General features: G+C 40.4%; 1 protein-coding gene across 4 annotated transcripts in view; it reads left to right on the top strand.

The window, feature by feature from the left end:
- LOC147347678 (uncharacterized) overlaps positions 1-21055 on the top strand; it is a 302519-nt gene that overhangs the window by 279982 nt on the left and 1482 nt on the right. For 3 of the 4 annotated variants that reach the window (XR_015152457.1, XR_015152464.1, XR_015152453.1), the window contains one exon: positions 20902-21030. The gene's annotated coding sequence lies outside the window, so the exon portion shown is untranslated. Of the gene's footprint in view, positions 1-7889; positions 8891-20901; positions 21031-21055 lie in introns of those variants that run through there. The other variant, XR_015152454.1, reaches the window with a different exon arrangement.

The raw sequence follows: 21055 nt of genomic DNA, 5'->3' as shown, positions 1-21055 counted from the left end.
TTCTTACACCTATGATTTAAATTGCTTTATGTTAAATTGCTTTGCCCATATTTCAGAAAATAAAACTAATGGTTAGAGTTACAAAGTGACTTGCCAAAGGTCACCAAGTTAGTAAACAGCAGATCAAGATTCAGTTCAGTCACTCAGTCGTGTCTGACTCTTTGGGACCCCATGAACCGCAGCACGCCAGGCCTCCCTGTCCATCACCAACTCTTGGAGTTTACTCAAACTCGTGTCCATTGAGTCGATGATGCCATCCAACCATCTCATCCTCTGTCATCCCCTTTTCCTCTTGCCTTCAATCTTTCCCAACATCAGGATCTTTTCAAATGAGTCAGATTTTCCCATCAGGTGGACAAAATAATGGAGTTTCAGCTTCAACATCAGTCCTTCCAAATGAACACCCAGGACTGATTTCCTTTAGGATGGACTGGTTGGATCTCCTTGCAGATCAAAATTATAACCCTATTTATCTGAATCTTTAGCCCAAGCAGCATCTTATGTGCTACGGAAGACCTAGCTCCTACCAGATACTGAAAATGTACATAAATACTGATCCTTACCTTCAAGAATCTGTGAACCCAGCTGGTTCACAACTATTTAATCTAGACCAAGTCATCTGATCTCTCTTTATATTATCTCTTCCGTACCTGCCTTCATTTAAAGGTAAGCAATAATATCCAATGGGCTTCCCAGGTGGCTCAGTGGTAAAGAATCTGCCTAAAAATACAGGAGACACAGATTTGATCCCTGGATCAGGAAGATCCCCTGGAGGAGGAAATGGCAACCCAGTCCAGTATTCTTGCCTGGAGAACCCCATAGACAGAGGAGCCTGTGGGGCTACAGTCCATGGGGTTGCAAAGAGTTAGACATGACTTAGGAACTGAACAACAAAAACAATAATATCCAAACTCAGGAAATGGCTCACAACCCTTCAAGCAAACTGGCTTGTTAAAAGAATTCATTCATATGTACTACTTTAGAAGCGTAGCAATTGGATCTATGCCTTATACTTTTTAGCCAACAATGGATTAAAAATGCTGTGCCCTTTCCAAAACTTCCAACCTTAAAACAAGGGATATTCTTCTGCTTCAAAGTCACCTTCAGGTGATTTTTCTCTGAACAAATAAATAAATATAAAGTTGAATTTGAATGTTTGCATGGTTCTTTGAACTGTTTTCCTTGAAAAGGTCATTTTTTAAAAATTGTATCAAAATGAAGAAAAATATCAAAATTTAAAATTGGCACAAGGTTACTAGACCTCCAGAAACATTTTTGTGTTGTTTTCTTTTTTAGGGGGGCAGGGGCTTGTTGTTGCTAACAGTAGTACTATTATTCCACTTATTTTATTTATTTTATTGTATTTATTTATTTTGCCATACCACGGGGCATGTGGGATCTTAGGTCCTTATGGAGAGATCGAACCCATGCCCTTCTGCAATGGAAGCACAGAGTCTTAGCCGCTGGACTGCCAGGGAAGTCCCTGCAGAAACATGTGTGCTTAAACTTCAGTTCAGTCACTCAGCCATGTCCAACTCTTCGTGACCCCATGGACCACAGCACGCCAGACCTCCCTGTCCAACACCAACTCCCGGAATTTACCCAAACTCATGTCCATTGACTTGGTGATGCCATCCAACCATCTCATCCTGTCGTCCCCTTCTCCTCCAGCCCTCAATCTTTCCCAGCATCAGGGTCTTTTCCAATGAGTCAGCTCTTCACATGAGGTGGCCAAAGTATTGGAGTTTCAGCTTCAACATCAGTCCTTCCAATGAACACTCAGAACTGATCTCCTTTAGGATGGACTGGTTGGATCTCCTGCAGTCCAAGGGACTCTCAAGAGTGTTCTCCAACACCACAGTTCAAAAGCATCAATTCTTCGGTGCTCAGCTTTCTTTATAGTCCAACTTACTTAACAAATTTCTGAGTTAAAACATTATTTCCTAAAGATTACAAAATGCTCCTTTGCCTTAAGAAAAACCTAGTATAAATTTGTATTTTTACCCCTTTCCAAGCAATGCAAAGTTCTAAAAACATATTAATTCCATTTATTCCCCCATTTTATATGCTCTTATTACTATGTATTTTAATTCTATATATTTTAAAATCCCATAAGACATTATTATCGTCTTATGAGCTTATCAATTTAACTATTTTAGAAAAACGTAGATGGCTTTAAGAGAAAAAGAACTCTAAAATCAATGCATTCATCTTTGGCTTTCATTCTCCTCCCTGGTTTTTACTCTGTAATCCCTCACTACTTTGTTAGCTTTCTAATGCAACAGTAAAATATATTCTATACTTTCTCCAGGTTTTCTAGTTGGTCTGAGAAGAGAGTTAGTCATAATCTCCAAATCATCATAAATGGAAGAGGGATTCTGTATTAAGAGGAAAATAAACCAGCATAATGCTGTATTTATGGCACATAGGAGCTTTACATTTTTAGCTAAAATGGAATTGAGAAATAATCATTTAATTTAACTGACTTGTTTTACAGGTGACCAAACTAAGACAGTTGGTGGGTCAATCAAAGATAGTTGAAGTATCTCATTCCCAGTCCAGAAGTTTTCCCCTTTTATATAAAAAATAATAGATAACTAGAAACAAAAATGGTTGACACGCTGCTCACCCCTTTCCTCAGCATGAAGGAAATAGATATACCATTGTACAATGATATTGTATGTAATAAAATAAGATAGAAGAAATAGTGACCTTGTTGTAGTATTAAGGCACCGGCCATGTATTTAAATCAGATGAAGAGTGAGCCAACTGTCTGTGTTTTTTCTTAAAGATGTCTAGGAAAGGAGAGTCTACCAGATATCTAGACTTACCATTTGAGAAGAATCAGGAAGCATTGTTTTAAATTCAATACAACCACCACTGCTATAGCCATTTCTAATTTTTCTACTCTCTTTGGAAAAGGAAAAAACGTGGGTTTTTTCTTCCACTAAATGTTTCAAACACACAAAAACTATTTTTAGGCCAGCTGTCTGGAATCTTTGCTTTAGAACAATTGATCTTAAATCCTTTATACACTTTGTTCTTTGTACTGTATTTCTGTGTCAGGACTTGACAACTTATGCTCTTTTTCATTGTCATCACTGTTTGCTGAAATGTCTTTATAGAGCCATCACACATGGCCACACACGCTGCCAATTAAACAACTCTAGGGGTTCCCGTTTACCTAACGCATGTTCTTATATGGGTTTTATAGACAAATCTGTGCATTATGACCCTTAGAGTTGCATATAGTTGTGGTTCTATGGCCCCTTGAGTGAGTTTCTCCTTCTGAGTTCTAAAATAAATCACTTAAGTAGTCTCATTAAGTCCAGACATCCTTATTCCAACCCACTCTCCATAAGACCGCCAGAATGAGCTTCCTGAAATGTGTATGTACAATCAGAAAGATTAGAGAGGGCCCAAGCCCTCTACGTGTCCCTCCGAGAGTGTGTAAATGCCCCTGTGAGAGACAGGAGGGAACTCAGTTGCAAGTAACAGCTAGAGAAGAACAGTAAACTTTCTTCCATTTAAGTGTAATCCAACTCCCGCCCACCCCCTTTACATTGGTAAAGGTGGAAACTTTACTGACTGAAGAGCTTCCCTGGTGACTCAGACAGTAAAGAATCTGCCTGCAATGTGGGAGATGTGGGTTCAGTCCCTGGGTCAGGAAGATCCCTGGAGAAGGGAATGGCTATCCACTCCAGTCTTCTTGCCTAAAGAATCTCATGGACAGGGAGGCTTGGCGTGCTGCCATTCATGGGGTCGAAAAGAGTTGGACACAACTGAGCGACTGATCTGATCTGATCTGAGTGAATAACACTTTACTGACTAAAACCGTTTAAGCACAACCTCTAACCAGTAGTTAATGGGCACTATTATATAGACCCTAGAAAGCCAGACTTAATCATAAAAGCAATGATTTTAAAAAATAAGCAGAGACATCAGTGACTATACTCTGTGATGAGACAGATTCCACAAAATTATCCCAAGCAAGTCACAAAACAAGGAAACAAATAAGCAAGCCAAAAAAAAAAAAAAAACCCAATGATGGACTGTGTCTGTCTCTGTTTCTATATAAAAGAACATTGAATTTTTACTTCCACTCCATTTAACAACTGTTATTCTCTATTTGCAGTTAGTGAGTAGAAGATACAAATTTTGGGGTTTGGGGCACAGAAGGGGCTTTTGGAGTACACTAAGGGCTTCCCAGGTGGTACTAGTGTTTAAGAGCTCTCCTGCCAGTGCAGGAGACATAAGAGATGCAGGTTCCATCCCTGGGTCAGGAAGATCCCCTGGAGGAGGGCATGGCAACCCACTCCAGTATTCTTGCCTGGAAAATCCCATGGACAGAGGAGCCTGGTGGGCTACAGTCCATGGGGTCGCAAAGAGTCAGACATGACTGAAATGACTTAGCAGGCACACGTGCAAGGCTAATAATAAAAGGCAAAACTACATTGGCAATTTACATATATGCATATAATACACATTTTAAATATATGTATTTCCAGAAAAGATCTCTTTGTTACTATAATTCCAGAACAGCAGTAAAGACTACAGAGCCCAGGATTTCAAGTACTTCCCTGCTGGGTTAGTGACTTAATTTATTTCTTTAATTTGTTATAACCCCACAAAAAAAATGATATTCTTTGGAGACCTCAATAGCCTGAGTTCTGCATGTATTATTTGCTGGAAGAGATTAATGAGATAGCAGAAGCAATTTCTAATGGAGTCCCTTGGTTTTCATCTCCCCCCTACCCACCCCTGCCTTCAAACTCAGTTGCCAGTTCAGCATTATGAATCTACTAAGTGTTCTTGGCATGTCTGATGGGGAAAGGGAGAGATAGTATGAATTATAGGCTAAAAACGTTAAAAAAAAAAAAAAAACCTTTCTTCCCTACCTTCAGTCTGCATCCGTTAGCTGCAATGCAATAACTCTCTCATCTTATATATAACATGTATATTCATATTTAGCTTGAAACCTTCAGTCTTCCAATACTTCATAATCAGGGGTTTTGGATATTTCCAGGGTCTGAGTTGAGTCCCATCTCTCTGTAGAATACCTAAACCGCCAGACTATGAAAAGTCACCACTATTGCCAATCCTGATAGTGTTACCTTTAGTATATTACAGTATTTTGGTTACTATGACATGATGCTTGAAATATCATGATACTTGAAAGAAAAATAAAAGGTAGTTCAAAGCACAGACATAAGAGTTTTGTGTGTTATTTATGAATGTTTGAAGGGAAAGTTAAAGATAAGTCTGCTAATAATGAACTACCTGCATGTGGGCTAAGTTGCTTTACTCGTGTCTGATTCTTTTCCACCCCATAGACTATAGCCCTCCAGGCTCCTCTGTCCATGGGATTTTCCAGGCAAGAATACTGGAGTGGGTTGCCATTTCCTTCTGCAGGGGATCCTCCCGATCCAGGGATTGAACCCACCTGGGGAGCCTGATAATGAACTACAGGACTCCCTATTTCCACTACAGAGAGTACCCAGTGAATGCCCCGCTGGCTAATAGCACTAGAGCTCTGTAGAATAAGTGACAGTCAGGTGATAAGAGCCAAGAGAATTTTTTGACAAAAGCAGCATTTCTCATAACAGCTGCAGAAAGGCTGCCACAAAAGAAAATTTAGGAATTCAAAACTTTCTCTGACTGGCATTGCAGATTTAAATGGTTACTGTGGCATAATGTAAATTGGGCCCTAGAAATGTTCCTTGGGTAGAAAAATGTTTACTACATGATATTCAGTGAATAAGAGAAAAATATGAAACTGAATGGTATGAACTCAAACTTAGAAAAGAGCAGAGACAAGGACAAAACAAAACTGTGTGTGTGTGTGTGTGTTGAAAAGGGAATAAAAGTAATTTGACCAAAATATTAACAATGAGCGTTAAGGTGATCTATGGCAATTTTTAATACTAATATTTTAAAAGCATCTTTATATTTACCAAAAAATACAAAATACATATTTTAAACATGTTTTAAGGGAAAAAAAAAAAAAACTTCTAAGGAACAGAAGCCTTAATTAGGTTAACATATTAATGTTGCACCTTTTACATTTATAACCCAGGCTACAGTCCATGGGGTCACAAAGAGCCGGACATGACTGAGCGACTTCACTTCACTTCCATGAATCATTTTCCTCATCCACAAAAATTTTCATCTAGCTTTTCAGAGGTTGGAAAGTGAAGGCACTAAGAATTCAAATGATCCGTCAATTATCACATAAGAGTATCAGAGTTAAGATTAATGAAAACTTTTGAATGGACAAAGTACTATTAAGGGCAAAGTATTATTAAGCTTATTAAGGACAAAGTATCAGTCCTGGCAACCAAATTTCTGGAATAGTAAAAGACTTACTATGCCATTATGCAAATATAGGTTAGAAAAGGAGTGTTGGGTGGTAAAAAAAAAAAAAAATTTACAAAGAGACCATAATCCGGGAGAAAATAAGTAGGGTAGCTTAAGTATCCACATCTCTCACATTACAGGTTGGGTCCCTGAGGACTGGGGCTTCCTCCGTAGCTCAGTAGTAAAGAATATGCCTGAAATGCAGGAGATGTAAAAGATGTGGTTTCAATCCCTGGGTCAAGAAGATTCCTTGGAGGAGGGCATGGCAACCCACTCTAGTATTCTTGCCTGGAGAATCCCATAGGGTCCATAGGGTTGCAAAAAGTCAGACGTGACTGAAGCAACTTAGCAGACATGCACTCCAAGGATTGACTGTCTATTCCTCTTGGAACATGATTCACAATATATATTTTTTAACCAAGAGAAAGCCTGAAATATTGCTCCATGAGTAATAACTATTACTAATATTATTGGTTGCATACCATGTACCAAATATTCAGGAAACCTGTGATATGGTATTTTACACATATTATCATATTTATTTCTCCCCAAAGAGCCCATTTTTGTCATAAGATGAAATTTTGGTTCAGAGATGAGCCAGTGTCACCTAGCTAAAAAGTATGTAATTCATACTTGAATCCAAGTCTGCCTGACTTTAGGCCCTATGCTTTTTCCAGTATTTTTATACCATCCTACATAGTATAATGTGAACACAGTATACTATTGAAAAAGCTGGTTTGGCTAAGCTAAAGATAGAATTCAGTTTTAGGAAGAGAAATTGACCTTTGGTTAGAAAGCCACTTTAATGGGTATGTTTGGTGAGGAAGGTTAAATTAGTTAGGATATGACAACAGTATTAAAATTTAGTGATTTAAGGAATATTGAAATTTATTTCTCACATGATTATCTAGAGTGTATCTGTTCAGAACATGGCTCTCCTCCACTTGATTAATCATGAACCCCAGCTAAGGTCATCTCTGCCATCTGCAAGATATGGCTTCCGATATAGTTCTGGTTGTAGCCGTTTCTACCCTAGGGAAGGAAAAGACACAGAGGAGCACACATCTGAGTGTCTCTAGGACACGCTTAGAAGAGGCATCTGCCAAGCCACCCACCTTCTGTCGGTGAGAGCCCAGTTACTTATCTGTACCTCCAGAAAGGGGACATGAGTTGAAGATGCACAGTACAGAGCAGAGATTCACGAGGCAGTAGAAACAAAAAAATTGGAGCTAGAGCTAAATGGGAAGGCCTTCATCAGTCTTGGAGATATTCTAACATGCTAAGGTGCCCAGAGTTTGGGATTTAGGGCATCCAGCCATTTTATTGAAAAATTCACTGATGGTAGTCTCAGAAAAATTTTGAGACTATATCAGTTACAAATGGAATATCTATTATGGTAGAGAAGAAAGATCACTGGGCTTAGAAACAGAAATTGAGGGATCTTAATCCAGACCTTGCTACTAACTAGTTCTTTGATACAGGGTAAACCTCTCCATCATGCCAACCCTTGACTTTCTTTTTCTTTTTTGAAGTACAGAAATAGAGGAAAACAACAGAATGGGAAAGACTAGGGATCTCTTCAAGAAAATCAGAGATACCAAAGGAACATTTCATGCAAAGATGGGCTCGATAAAGGACAGAAATGGTATGGACCTAACAGAAGCAGAAGATATTAAGAAGAGGTGGCAAGAATACACAGAAGAACTGTACAAAAAAGATCTTCACGACCCAGATAATCACGATGGTGTGATCACTGACCTAGAGCCAGACATCCTGGAATGTGAAGTCAAGTGGGCCTTAGAAAGCATCACTACGAACAAAGCTAGTGGAGGTGATGGAATTCCAGTTGAGCTATTCCAAGTCCTGAAAGATGATGCTGTGAAAGTGCTGCACTCAATATGCCAGCAAATTTGGAAAACTCAGCAGTGGACACAGGACTGGAAAAGGTCAGTTTTCATTCCAATCCCAAAGAAAGGCAATGCAAAGAATGCTCAAACTACCATATAATTGCACTCATCTCACACGCTAGTAAAGTAATGCTCAAAATTCTCCAAGCCAGGCTTCAGCAATATGTGAACCGTGAACTTCCTGATGTTCAAGCTGGTTTTAGAAAAGGCAGAAGAACCAGAGATCAAATTGCCAACATCCACTTGATCATGGAAAAAGCAAAAGAGTTCCAGAAAAGCATCTATTTCTGCTTTATTGACTATGCCAAAGCCTTTGACTGTGTGGATCACAATCAACTGTGGAAAATTCTTCAAGAGATGGGAATACCAGACCACCTGATCTGCCTCTTGAGAAATTTGTATGCAGGTCAGGAAGCAACAGTTAGAACTGGACATGGAACAACAGACTGGTTCCAAATAGGAAAAGGAGTTCGTCAAGGCTGTATATTGTCACCCTGCTTATTTAACTTATATGCAGAGTACATCATGAGAAACTCTGGACTGGAAGAAGCACAAGCTGGAATCAAGATTGCCGGGAGAAATATCAATAACCTCAGATATGCAGATGACACCACCCTTATGGCAGAAAGTGAAGAGGAACTCAAAAGCCTCTTGATGAAAGTGAAAGTGGAGAGTGAAAAAGTTGGCTTAAAGCTCAACATTCAGAAAACGAAGATCATGGCATCTGGTCCCATCACTTCATGGGAAATAGATGGGGAAACAGTGGAAACAGTGTCAGACTTTATTTTTCTGGGCTCCAAAATCACTGCAGATGGTGACTGCAGCCATGAAATTAAAAGACGCTTACTCCTTGGAAGTATAGTTCTGACCAACCTAGATAGCATATTGAAAAGCAGAGACATTACTTTGCCAACAAAGGTCCATCTAGTCAAGGCTATGGTTTTTCCAGTGGTCATGTATGGATGTGAGAGTTGGACTGTGAAGAAGGCTGAGCACTGAAGAATTGATGCTTTTGAACTGTGGGGTTGGAGAAGACTCTTGAGAGTCCCTTGGACTGCAAGGAGATCCAACCAGTCCATTCTGAAGGAGATCAGCCCTGGGATTTCTTTGGAAATAATGATGCTAAAGCTGGAACTCCAGTACTTTGGCCACCTCATGCGAAGAGTTGACTCATTGGAAAAGACTCTGATGCTGGGAGGGATTGGGGGCAAGAGGAGAAGGGGACGACAGAGGATGAGATGGCTGGATGGCATCACCGACTCGATGGACGTGAGTCTCGGTGAACTCCAGGAGTTGGTGGTGGACAGGGAGTCCTGGTGTGCTGTGATTCATGGGGTCGCAAAGAGTCGGACACGACTGAGCGACTGATCTGATCTGATCTGATAACTAACAATATTATATTAATTTCAGGTGCACAACATAATAATTTGGTATCTTTATAGATTTCACTGCATACAAAGTTATTATAACATATTGACTGTATTCCTGGTGCTATATATTATATCCTTATAATTTCTTCCCTTTCAAAAAACTAAGATCACAGCATCCAGTCCCATCACTTCATGGTAAATAGACGGGGATAAAGTGGACACAGTGACAGATTTTTCTTGGGATCCAAAATCACTGTGGATAGTGACTGCAGCCTTGAAATTAAAAGGCGCTTGCTCCTTGGAAGAAAAGCTTCGACAAACCTAGACAGCACATGAAAAGGCAGAGACATCACTTTGCCAGCAAAGGTCCGTACAGTCAAAACTATGGTTTTTTTCCAGTAATCATGTACAGATGTGAGAGTTGGACCATAAAGAAGGCTGAGCGCCAAAGAATTGGTGCTTTTGAACTGTGGTGTTGGAGAAGATTCTTGAGAATCCCTTGGACAGCAAGGAGATCAAACCAGTCAATCCTAAAGGAAATCAACCTGGAATATTCATTGGAAGAACTGATACTGAGGCTGAAGTTCCAATACTTTGGCCACCTGATGCAAAGAGCCAACTCACTGGGAAAGACTCTAATGCTAGAAAAGATTGAGGGCAGAAGAGGAGGGTCACAGAAGTTGTGATGGTTGGATGGCATCACCAACTCAATGGACGTGAGTTTGAGCAAACTCCGGGAGATAGTGGAGGACAAGGAAGCCTGGTGTGCTGCAGTGCATGCAGTTATAAAGAGGCGGACATGACTTAGAGATTGAAGAGCAACAACTTCTTTCCAACCCTCAACTTTCTATACAGTTAAACAGGGAAATAATACTTGTCCCATAGGCTTGTTGATAAATGAAAAAAGATAATGTGTGTGAGAAACATCTTAATCTATGAAATCTAAGGTAAGACTATTATATCACTGGCCTGAAAAATGCACAGAATATGACCCTAGCACATTTTCTGGGCTTTGTGGTCTCTTTGGTTAGTGACAGGACAGAAGAGCAAGGGTTGAAAAGCACCATGAGGTTCAACCCCGTGACCAACTAATCAGAGTTAGGAGATTTTGGTGCAAAAAAAAAAATCAGACGTCAGAATTAGTCTTAATTTTCAAAGGAATTTCGCCAAATGTTGTATGAAGCTCTTCTATAATATTTGGTATTTGGGACCGATGAACAGACCAAGATAATTAGAAGTGCACTGCACATAAGAAATTGAGCATATTTCAAATTTAAAATCCAGTCAGCTACTAATGTTGCATGTGTGTGTGTATGTGTGTGTCCATCAAAGTGGGCATGGGTGCATTTAAATGATGCTTTCTACTAGCTGTGATTGCTGTTTTCCTTTAGAAATGGATTTTATTTGCCTTACTTTCTGTAGAGTTAATTAAATACCAGATAAATATGTTTACTGTCTCAGGTTCCACATACGTGTGAGGATTTTGTCGTTGACTTTGGTCCAAACAGAACACCTTTAGAAACACAGCAACACTTAGCTGCTCTTGGGAAAACCTAATGAGTCATTACCATATCAATATTGCTATTTTCTGCCTTAATTCCCCAGATTCCTGCTTACCCAATATCATTAAATATATTATATATATATAAACACATGCACATATATATGTGTGTGTGTGTGTATATATATATATATATATATATATTCCTTACAACTAGGAAATTAATTCCAAGATACTATAAAAATATATCTCCTCTTGTAGGGTGCACAGAAAATCCCTGTGCATTTCTTTGCACCTTCCTATGAATTTGTAATTGCTTTAAAAATAATTATTTTCCCTAAATATCTGCAATACGTACAAGAGCACAGGGGAGTTTGTCTGGAGCTCTGGTGAAAGCATTTCTATTGCCTTCTAAATGCAGTTCTAGAAATACCACCCACCAGATTGGGGCGCAAGAGGATTTTCTCTCCACAGGCCACTCAAAGTATAATGATGCATAAAGATTTCTTAATAGTGAGTTTTCTTAGTAGAAGTTATCCTTGATTTAGAAGAAAAATGACAGACATTACAGCTGAATCCTTCTTTTAGACAAAGCCCCTTAAGAGGAAAAAAAGGAACACTCTGTGAGATCATACAAGTCTTTGGATGGGACTTCTCAAAGTATTGTGAGCCAACGAAAGCACTGTTGTTTGGCATACATTTTAACACTTCAAAAATATTTACTGAACATTTTTCTATGTGAGAGCTCCTGTACTAAGCTTGTATAAAAAGTCAAAGATGAAGAAGCCATCAATGCCCACCCAGTCACTGAACACCACCCAGTCTGTTCGTCATTCTCTGCACCAGAATCCTCCTCAAGAGCTACAGATGCTTCCTCCTCAAGAAGTCCACACCATCCTTTCTCTCTTCTGTCCCCTCCCATCCCATCAATACTTCTAGTCAGAGGGCCTGGATTGAAAAAACCTATGCTTCAGACTTTTATCTAATTATTTGCGACTTCACCATCAGCATGATTTTTTTCAAATTTTTACAAGAATTATCACATTGTTTTTAAAATCCTTTATTGGCTTACTATTACCTATGCTTGCAATTTTTAACTCCTCTTTTGTACAGGTGAGATACTGTTTGGAAACAAAATAATACCTCAAAGCATTAAGTATTTGAAACTGATGGGTACTGTATTACCTTAATTTATTTTATGAATCCCAACTAGTTGATCAATGAGAACATTGAGATTATTGATTACAAAATTTCCAATCAGCTATGTGAATAAAATTTTACTTTTACATCAACCTTGATGTCCAATTTTATTTCTGTGCTTGGTTTAGAATTTAGAGAAATTTAAAAAACCCTAATTCACACTGATAAATACTTGAAATTAGGAACAGGTTTTTTAATAGCCATTTTTGCCACCCATGATATTTTTGCAATTAAATGGAAATGACAGGAGAAGCTTTATTTTGAAAGCTGAGCAAATGGATATGAACTTGGCAGCCCAAGTTAATTGTGTTGGCCATCTCTAGTGTGTTCAAACATAGGGTTTTTTTTAAAAAACATATTTGAAAGGGTTTTCTTTGATTAGTTATTAAAATAGTTTAAAATATTTCAATATAAAATTCAAATCAACAACCACAAAGCAGAATCAAGTCCAAACTTCTTAGCATCTTACCATGGTCTATGAAACCCTCCATAATCATGTCCTTTGTTTTTTTTTCTCCAGTTATGTATCTCCTCATCTTTAGCCCCAGGTTTAGCCCAACTGTTTCTGATTTTTGAAAGCACTGTGATTGTTCAGTCCGTGGTTTCCTGTCTCTTGCTTTTTTTTTCTTCTGCCTGTGATGAGCCTGGAGTTCTCTCCTCCATGAAATCTCCCTTCTCTCCAGGGAACTCCGCCATTCCCTCCGTGCCCCACGTACTCTAGAAAAGAAAATCTGTCTTTTACCTTTTGAGACATTTGTTTTTGTTTTTTCCCTTCATCCTCCCAAACTTGAGGAAAGGACCCCACGTTACCTGTATTTGTGGCAGACTTACACTTTGTCCCATTAGCTCAGCTGAAACTGTGGTTTCAGGATCCCCTGTATTTTCATTTCTCTGATGACTGGCCATAAGAGAAGATGGTGTGAGAGTTTGTGGCAGAAGTATATCAGCGACCCTTTCAGAGTATAGTTCTTTAATTCCTTACTGAGCCCAGCACTTCCCAGCATGTTATATAAAAACCTGGCTCTAATTTCTAGTCTAGTGGCCAGGAAAACAGAGAAGCGGTGGATGCTAACATGACTGAATGCTGTCCTGCAGGCAGAAGTGCCTTCATTTCTTCAAGACAGAAGGGAGGGTTGACGTTTAATAGGGAGAAACAGGCCACTTCTGCAGCCCCATGATTTTGTAAACATCTGGGACGTTCATATTATCTAAGGCATTGATTTAGACATGTCAGGGCTTACTCTTCCTCATCAAGGGCCCTGGCCTTGAGAAAGCAGCTTCTCCAGAGTTGAAAATGTAACCTTTGCTGGAGCTTTGTTACCCTTATAATTAAGTCTTGGGACTGATCTTTGGCCTGCTCTGCCCTCTATCTACAGGAGATAAGTGTCTCTTTCTATGCTGCCAAAGAGACCCTCTGAGTTTCACATTTTGCCTTCAGTTGGTGATTAATCACTCTCAACCTTTCATTGTCTCTCTCTAGGGCAAAAAATTTCACTCAGCAACACCCTTCTGATAGCTTTGTCTTTGTAATATGATGGCTCTATCCCCTTGTAGGCCTGAGACATTGCACCTGCTATTGCATGCCTTCCATCCATGCCCCATCCCAGTGTACCATCAGCAAAATGTTAACAATTGCAGAGCTGCCTCATCCCAGGGACTTTGAGCACTTCACCTACAGGCAGGGTCTTCATCACCAGCCAGCCCATACATCATCCAGCTTCAGAGTTCCATTTTAGAATTCCACAGAACACTCCTGACACCAGCTCTCTCAGATCAGGTTCCCTGCAAGGTGACCATGTGACCAAGATGTTCACCCTCTGGGGTGAAGATAATCAAGGAGATTTGGTGACCATGGTGATGTTGCTTGAATCGACCCATAAAACAACCAGCTACAAGGAAAGAGGTTGGATGAGAACTTCTAGATGTTACGACTTCATTTGTGTGTGTGTGTGCAGCATTCACACTATGACCATGGTCTCCCTGGGCTCCTCTGGGCCATGACTTACTACATCAGGGGAAATAGAGCTGAACTATTTATTTCTGCCCAACTCTAAGAAGCAGACAATGCTCTAGAAGCCTCGTCAGCTCCACTAAGAATTTTTCAGGATTATACTACAGATTGAGGCTTTTCTTAACCTTACTTCTTTTCCTCTGTCCCTCCATCGGTGTCAGGCCCACAGCCCAGTCCAAAGGCTCTCTGGCATCTTCTTGCATCCTCGGCTCTTCCTGTTTCACAAGCATTTTCCCCAATAGATGCTTGTATGTCTAATTCTCATTTGGCATCTGCTTCTTGGACCCTAACTGACACTTGAGTGCTTTTAGAACAACTCCTATCAGTGATTCAAGAAAGGAAGAAGGCAGAAGGGAAAGTTGCCTGTCGTGCAGTTCCAGTAGAGGGATCCTCTGATTTCACAGGAAGTTCTGGACCTGGGAGGACCCTTCAGGGCAGTCCCATACTGAGACAAGAGGGCTCACTCTCATACCCTCCACCCCTCAGTCATTGGATAAAGGCAGCCACAAGAAAGGGATGCAACCTTGGGTGAATAGGCTCCTCTATTGTTGGCTGAGAGACAGTCCCAGGGAAAGACTCAGCTGTGAACCATTGGCAACAGACACTCCAGGAGGCTGAGGGAAGAAGTGCGTTGGTCCCCAAGGAGATAATGTGGGTAGCACAGAGCTTCTACTTCAAAGAGGAAACTGAAAACTATTGTTCTGATTACAGGACAATGGCAATCATTTCTGCTCTCTTTGTAAAGGAAGGATATCACATTTTATAAAACTCTATGTGTAAGAGTTTTATGTGAGTGCATACTTCAGGGGTTAGTTCTGGGGTCAGGAAGAGAATCCCATAAACAGGGTAACTGTGAGCAAGAGATACATTACATGCTGATGGAGTGAACTTGGGTGGATTGTATTCCTTCCTGAGGCTCTGTGCTCCTGCACCACATGGAGAAGATGTTTCTTCCTCTTTTCCTTATAAAGAGGACAGGAAGTTCAGTTCAGCTCAGTACAGTTTAGTCCCTCAGTCATGTCCGACTCTTTGTGACCCCATGGACTGCAGCACACCAGGCTTCCCTGTTCGTCACCAACTCTCAGAGCTTACTCAAACTCACGTCCATGGAATCAGTGATGTTATCCAACCATCTCCTCCTCTGTCGTCCCCTTCTCCTGCCTTCAATCTTTCCCAGCATCAGGGTCTTTTCCAATGAGTCGGTTCTTCGCATCAGGTGGCCAAAGTGTTGGAGCTTCAGCTTCAGCATCAGTCCTTCCAATGAATATTCAGGACTGATGTGGTTGGATCTCCTTGCAGTCCAAGGGACTCTCAAGAGTCTGCTCCAACATCACAGTTCACAAGCATCAATTCTTTAGTGTTCAGCTTTCTTTATAGTCCAACTCTCACATCCATACATGACTACTGGGAAAACAATAGCTTTGACTAAACAGACTTTTGTCAGCAAAGTAATGTTTCTGCTTTTTAATATGCTGTCTAGGTTGGTCAGAGCTTTTCTTCCAAGGAGCAAGTGTCTTTAATCTCATGGCTGCAGTCACCATCTTGCAGTGATTTTGGAGCCCAAAAAAATAAAGTTTCTCACTGTTTCCACTGTTTCCCCATCTATTTGCCGTGAAGTGATGGGACTGGATGCCATGATCTTCATTTTTTGAATGTTGAGTTTTAAGTCAACTTTTTCACTCTCCACTTTCACTTTCATCAAGAGGCTTTTTAGTTCCTCTTCACTTTCTGCCATAAGGGTGGTGTCATCTGCATATCTGAGGTTATTTATATTTCTCCCAGCAATCTTGAGTCCAGCTTGTGCTTCATCCAGCCCACATTTCTCATCATGTACTCTGCATATAAGTTAAATAAGCAGGGCGACAATATATAGCCTTGACATACTCCTTTCCCAATTTGGAACCTGTCTGTTTTTCCATGTCCACTTACAACTGTTGTTTCTTGAACTGCACACAGATTTTCAGGAGGCAGGTAAGACGTTCTGGTATTCCCATCTCTTTAAGAATTTTCCACAGTTTGGATTCCATCAATTATTTACCACACATACTACAGTTTGGACAGGAAGGATACCATCAATTATTCAGTCATGCTACAGTTACCCGTAAGAAATCTCTACTATTTTAGTGCCTGTATTTTCTCCCAACAAATAGAAATAGCAATATCTACCACTGTCTACTAAGAAACATAATCACACATGGTGCTTGCCACATCAAGTTATTCAGTCCTCAGAGAACCCTACAAAGTAGATGTTACAATCCCCAGGTAATAGTCAAGCCAACTGCTTGTTGTAAGGTTGTAGTAGTCTTTTTTTAAAATTGTTTTTACTTTTATTTTCTGTTTATCCTTTTATGCTTATTGACCATTAAAAAAATTTTTTTTAATTGGAGTATAATTGCTTTACAATAACATGCAGCTGATTCATGTGTTGTGTGGAAGGTTGAGAGTTCCCTCCAACGTTACACAGCCAAGATGCAATTCTGGGATCAAATCCTGGTTCTTTAAGAGCAATTCCCTTTACATCTTCCTATGCTTTCAAATCCACTTGGAAATCAGAATTCCAACTGTAAATGCTCTTGTTCTCCATCACACTTCTCAATTTAAAGGAAAGGCAAAAAGCCAAAGCCTCAGACCCTCTGGACTGTCATGATCAAACCCATTGATAACTAAGATCGGAAGGTAATTGCACAGGTGTTTGGAAGCAGCTCTAGCAGGTGTCATCTAAGACTGGGAAGTTATTCTGTGAATTGAGTGCTTTTCACCAGTGTGCTTTTGTCTCACAGTATCTCTGTTCCTCCACAGATTATTATTGTTCCCTCATTTGGCGGTCCTCAGCAGAGGGACTACTGTATGGATGTGTGCACGCACACACACACACAAAGATTCTCTTGCTCTTCAATTACCAGGATTCAGCAGGCTGCTAGGCTCTTTCATTCCTTTTCCATATTCAACCTTTTGATGTGTTGCCTGTACCATTCTTCCCCATGAGCTAACAAGGCTGTCTGCAGTGAGAGTTTCATGGGCAGCCAATTATAGCACGGATGTAAGTGTGATCAGAATAATGCAGCCTACTGGGAGGCTGTCATTTACAGAATTAAAGGCAATGCAGTCATTGCTAAAGGATTTAGTTTGGACAGGAGCTGTAACCTTCCAGCCATACTTCTAGTCGTCTGAATTTGATGGGTTGTTTCTGTGTGTTTCAGGTTGTTTAAATTTCTTTTCTGTTGTGTAAGCAACCATTGCTCATATTTTAAAATACCTAGGAGTAATGGTAATCTCTTTGCAATAAAATATGGATGAAGGTAGCCTGTCTCATAAAATGCAATGCTGTGAAACACAACCATTTGAATACATATATGTAAATAAATGATAGTTGTGAATAGAATTTCAACATAAATGAAGAAAATGGAAGAAACTTGTACCATTCTCTGTGTATAAATCTAGGGGTGATGCCTTACTATAGTTGTAAATTTAGATTCTTCCAAATCAGAATATTTAACATTTAAGTCTACAATAACCGAGAAAGTCACCATGCTAGTATGTACTGTCCTCAAATATGTACAATCAGAGCACCCATGTTTTCCTATAGACGGACGGCAAAATGGCAGAACAGAGTGAAAAAGAGTCACTTAACTTCACTTTTGATGGTGCTTTAGTCACTAAATTGTGTTCGATTCTTGTGACCCTCATGGACTGTAGCTCACCAGGCTCCTCCGTCCGAGTGATTTCCCAGGCAAGAATGCTGGAATGGGTCACCATTTCCTTCTCCAGGGGATCTTCCTGACCCAGGGATTGAACTCTCATCCCCCGCATTGCAGGCAGACTCTTTACCTGCTGAGCCACCAGGGAAGCCGATGCCTCAATTTATCCACAATGAGAACTCAATCTTGATTTTTCTTAATGTACTTCAGTCTTGACAGGAAAACTGATCTGATTTCTCTTAAGGAACAAAAAAAGGAGCAAAAGAGAGATAGCAGGGGAGGAGTATGAGAAAGGATGACATCATCTATCTGCCACCCACCAATCCAACAAATGATGGGCTCATCCAACCAGCCACTCCCCGTGCACTTCAGTGCTGCCCCTAAGTGGCCAAGGTGATGCTAGATTGTGCTGGAAAAGATTTACGTCAGTTATTAAAGAGGACACATACAGGCTTGACACATTCGAGTGTGTTTTTTGACCATGTTGAAACACGAACAGAAGAGCTATGTGTTTAACCAACATAAGCAGATGTCAAGGAGTGCAAAAAATATGCCTCTTTCAAAGTCAGTATGTCTGTGTATTTGTGCCAACATATGCCCAGAACATGTGTATTTTGAGTGGTAAGCATGAGGACAAGTGAGAAAAGGAATAACAGCATTCTACCCCCACCCCCACCCCCAAAAGGCCTGTTGCAATTTCAGTAAGTTGAAAGCATTTTAATATCACAAGATCTTACATCTATTCAGGAGACTAGGAGATGGACATGTTGATGTGGGTCCCGAAGGGAGAAGCCCGAGGGAACGTGGGGATGTGGGCAGAGTTGGTGACCTAAGTCATGGGGTCACTCTTTCGCTGGAAGGTGACATCAATGTTCCCTGATTTAAAAATGAGCTGATCTCATGTGGGAGGGGCCAAGTCCCCAGATGGGAGGCGACCTCGGGGGAGGAAGAGGCTCTAGTAGGGGTAGGGCGGAGCAGGGGGGTGAGGGAAGACTTTCTAGAGAGGATTCCCAAGCTGAGCCCTGAAGGGAGAGAAGAAATGGACCACACTAGAGGTGTGTGCACAAGGGCAACCCAAGCATGTTGATGAGAAACTCGAACTCTTTGACAGACTGAAAATTTTTTATTTCAAGTTCATGTCAGTACCTCACTAAAATAAATGAACAGGAGGGGATAATGAACTCATCTCAAGAAATATCCCTTGAGGGTAGAACAGAAATGTATAAATGGGTTAAACTTGGAACGTGACTTTAAAATAGGAGAAGATAGAATTCAGCTAGGGATCTTGAAGGGAGCTAATGTAAAGCAGATAGTTTAGGATAGTACATTGGAAAGGTGGATGAGGTGAGATTCCTCATAAAATGGTAGAAACAGACTTAATGATGGGCCAGGGGAATAGTCTTCAGGCACCCCGAGCAAGGGAGGGCACCAGAAAATAGTATTTAAGTAGTTGCTGTGTGCCAGATAGGGAATAGGTACTTCATACACGTATTATTTAACCTACAGCTTCCCTGGTGGCTCAGTGGTAAAGAATCCGCCTGCCAATGCAGGAGACGCAGGTTCGATCCCTGGGTCAGGAAGATCTTCTGGAGAAGGAAATGACAACCCACTCCAGTATTCTTGCTTGGGAGATTCCATGGAGAGAGGAGCCTGGTAGGCTAGAGTCCGTGGGGTCACAAAAGAGACACTAAGTTGACTTAGTAACTAAACAACAATAACAACAACTTTATAAGAGAGGGACAACTTTATAAGAAAGGGACAGTTTTCCATTTTCCCAACAGAAAATCTCTGGTGACACAGGTTAAATGTTTTTCTGAGGGTTACACCCCTCAAGTAATATTGAAGCCAAGCTCTGTCTGATATCAAGAAGCTAGAACCTAAGAGTGAATGCAACTGCAAGAGTGATCACACCTGCATGAGGTTGGAGACGGAGTCTTTGGGGGGTGATAATAGAATGTCCTAAAAGGGAATAGATTGGGATGCAGATTCTTGAAGTCACTGGGAATTCTCCAGACGTTACAGGAGTGCCAACCTAAACCTGATGCAGACAGTCTGAGAAATGTGGATTTTATCAAAAGAGGTTTAGATGGGGTAGAACCCAAGAGACCCTGAGAGACTTCTGCAAGTCTTTGTTGAACTACTGGGAACTCCCTTAAAGAGAGGAACTATTGTGAGTAGAGTTAGCTGATAACTGCCAGTGTCTTAGGACATTCTGCTAAGGTGGTAATGTAATTCCAGAAATACTGATTACTAGAATGAGAGGAAATTATGAGATTATCTCATACATTTGGAGGGGAAAAAAGTGCCTAAACCAACCGACAAGAGTGGGAGGAGGTAAAACAAAGAATACTGGCAAAGACTATGAAAGGGTATAAATACGGACCGTCCAACCAGAAGAGGAAAATCACTACGGATGATGATTCTGCCTTCCTCTGACCAAAAAGCAGGATGCTCTTCATCAAGTTAGGAATTTGAAAACAATGTATACATGACCAGATGTTATTAATACTAAGCGTATAACTTCATGGTGTGGTCCATGCTCCAAACCACAATATATCCACTAATGAACAAAATATATTGCAGACAATAGCATGTGCTATAAAAATAATCTAATTTTTATCATTGCTATATTTTTGATTGACTAAAATTTCTGTTTGGATTTTCAAATACTGAGTATCCTAACGTTACAAATTATCTCCATTTGTTTTATCTTTATTATCTTCATTGCATCTGATTTCAATATCTGGGTGCTTTTTCCAGAACATTAAGAGATGTTATTGCTTGCTTCATTATAACCAGGATATTGTTGTTCAGTTGCTAAGTCATGTCCCACTCTTTGCAACCCCATGGACTGCAGCATGCCAGGCTCCCCTGTCCTTCACCATCTCCCGGAACCTGCTCAAACTCATGTCCATTGAGTTGGTGATGCCATCCAACCATCTCATCCTCCGCTGTCCCCTCTACTTTTGCCTTCGATATTAACCAGGTAAGTTATTTAAATTCCTTGAGTC

This window comes from Bos grunniens, chromosome 23 (assembly GCF_055505025.1).
Source record: "Bos grunniens cultivar Pamir isolate PY7600 chromosome 23, Bosgru_T2T1.0, whole genome shotgun sequence".
In the NCBI taxonomy this organism is placed as follows: Eukaryota; Metazoa; Chordata; class Mammalia; order Artiodactyla; family Bovidae; genus Bos; species Bos grunniens.
This window is presented reverse-complemented; position numbering and strand designations above follow the sequence as displayed.